This window comes from Lactuca virosa, chromosome 1 (assembly GCF_052849685.1).
Source record: "Lactuca virosa cultivar CGN04683 chromosome 1, Lactuca_virosa_CGN04683_v6, whole genome shotgun sequence".
Classification (NCBI taxonomy): domain Eukaryota; kingdom Viridiplantae; phylum Streptophyta; class Magnoliopsida; order Asterales; family Asteraceae; genus Lactuca; species Lactuca virosa.
In genome coordinates, this window is record NC_136426.1 from 195,160,331 (window position 1) to 195,161,569 (window position 1,239).

A 1,239-nucleotide genomic window follows, 5' to 3' on the forward strand; every position below is an offset into this window, starting at 1 on the left:
GGGAATCTTCACCCCGGAAACCAAGAAGATTGAAAGGTACATTCGGGGATTGACGCCCCCAATGCAAGGAAATGTTTTGGATGCAAAGCCTACTACTTTTGACAGCGCCAAGTGCGTGGCGCAGACCCTGATAGATCACGGGGTCGATCTTGATAAGGTGACAGCCGCTCCCGAACCACCAAAGGAGAGTGGTGGGAAGAAGAAGAAATTCTGGAACAAATGCAAGGGGCATTCTTCGCAGGAGCCTTCCAAGAAACAACAAACAGTGGCATTCCACACTGCTACTACTCCTGCTGCAGTTCCCACTACTCCAACAACCCCTAGCCGCTATGCTGGAAACATACCCATGTGCAACAAGTGAAACTACCATCATCATGGGCAGTGTCGGGAGATGTTGTGCAACAGCTGTGGTAAGAAGGGTCACACAGCTCGGTTCTGCAAGACACTAGTCCAACCTTCCAATCAGGTTCCTAGAGTGGGCGCCGGTCAAGCCTGTTATGGTTGTAGAGAGGTTGGGCACTTCAAAAGAAATTGCCCCAAGGCAACAACAGCTGGGAATACAGGGAGGGTACTTGTTATGGGCCAGGAGGAAGCAATCGCTGATCCTACTGTTGTTACGGGTACGTTCCTCCTTGACAACTCTTATGCATGCATTCTTTTCGATTCCGTGCGGAGAGGAGTTTTGTTAGTAATGCATTCAAAAATCTACTCAAATTTAAATCCCAACCTAAAATTGGAACATTTACCGTCGAGATGGCTAACGGAAAGAAAGAGAGCACTAACGACATATTCGTAGGTTGTACCCTTACCCTAGATGATCATTCCTTTCCCATCGATCTTATGCCAGTTTCCATAAAGAGCTTCGATGTCATAATCGGCATGGATTGGTTGAGCTCCAATCATGATGATATCATTTGCTACTAGAAAGTTATCCGTATTAATCTTCCCTCTGGCGAAGCCCTCACTATTTAAAGTGATAAACTCAGTTTGAATCTTCGTATCATGTCATGCATCAAAGCCCATAAGTATTTGCGGAAGGAGTACCATGCATTCCTAGCTCATGTTATTGACGAAACGCAAAAAGTTAAAGACCTCGAGAGCATCCCCGAAGTATGTAACTTTCCAGATGTCTTCCCCGAAGATCTTCCAGGAATTTCTCCCGAGCGCCAAGTCGAGTTCCGTATCGACTTAATCCCCAGAGCTACTCCTGTAGCTAAATCCCCCTACTGCCTAGCACCG